Source organism: Labeo rohita, chromosome 15, assembly GCF_022985175.1.
Source record: "Labeo rohita strain BAU-BD-2019 chromosome 15, IGBB_LRoh.1.0, whole genome shotgun sequence".
In the NCBI taxonomy this organism is placed as follows: Eukaryota; Metazoa; Chordata; class Actinopteri; order Cypriniformes; family Cyprinidae; genus Labeo; species Labeo rohita.
The window spans coordinates 8,326,155-8,327,648 of NC_066883.1; positions in this window are offsets into that span (position 1 = coordinate 8,326,155).

Here is a 1,494-nt window from a genome sequence, read left to right on the forward strand (position 1 = left end):
AAAGATTTAAAATTTTTTATAAAATTTGCTTGACAGATTTTGACAACTAGTTCAACATTTTTGTATGTAATGACTCAAGCAATGAAATGAGGACTATTAGTTTTATATGGAATGACTATTCAGCATTCACAAGTTTAGTTAATTTTGACTGACATGACATAAGCAAATGATAATGTTATAAAACAGCAGAGAGTTGTATGAAAGCAATTGATGCATGTCCAAAAGCATTTGCAATTTGTTGGAAGGAATGAGAAACTGCTACTATGATGTGCACAAATGACTAAATGTTGTGGAGGTTGAAGTAAATGTTGTGCAAATGTAAATAGTGTTGTGAGAAATGCACCAAAGCGACTGAGAAAAACTGTAACTGTAAGGTTAACACCATGTATTGCATCTCAGCATATGGCCAGGAATGTGAGGCTCCCGAGGGCCAACACATTTATTTCTCATTATGGAAGGTTAAACATTTTACTTCACAACTAAAAGCTGGAGATAATTTATACCTAGTTGAATCTCACAAAGAATCTCACATGTTTGTATTTTGTAAGTCTGTATTTAGGAGTTTTAAAATGCTATTTATTTATTTTAAATCTTATATCATTGCATTGTGACATTATTTTTACGACAATTACGCACATTTCATTACTGTACATTGCATTTGGACATTTTACTTGCGAGCAGTTTTGCCATTCTTATTTAATATTTGTAGTATTACCTATTTTCACATACAGTATTTTTACTTTTTTACTGTGAAAAAAAATACTGTTCTTAACATTGTTTTTACATTACATTAATGAATTTCCATACAATTTGTCATGATGACTCACAATGCAAAAGGTGAATAAATAAATGCATATATACACACATATTCAATCTAATGTTTTTTTAAGCAAAATATACATTTTGTGTACATTTCATTTAATTTCCATACAATATACATTTGCAAGATTTATTTGCATAAAATAAAAAATGCAAACAATACAAATGTATGTCACAAGACAATTCACATATATTTATAGTAAGCATATCTATAATAAGCAAACGTTTTGTAGGAGCACCATGGGTTCATTTTTAAATGGTTCACCCTCATTAACCTTTAAAAGGTCACAGCACTGTGGCCAATTAAATGCTACAGTGTGCCACAATATGTACAGGAATTTTGAGGTGATGTTCAGTCGGTATTTTTATAACATACTTAATAAGCTATTTACTGCATTTAAACAGCACAGTTGTGTTGAAAATTTATTTGCTAAGCCTATTGCAGCAATCAGTTGCATACAGTCTGATGCCTAATAATGCAAAACTTGGCCAATCAGGATCAAGTATTCCAAAGAGTATTCCAATTGGTCCAAAAAATAGATAGTTCTGCCCCAAGCTCATGCCATTGGTCAGGATGCTCAAATAAACAGCGCACTGTTTTGATAGCAACCACTCAGAGTTATTACACTGTCTGTCATATTTAGAAAAGAAAAGACGTATATAAAGCCTACTATC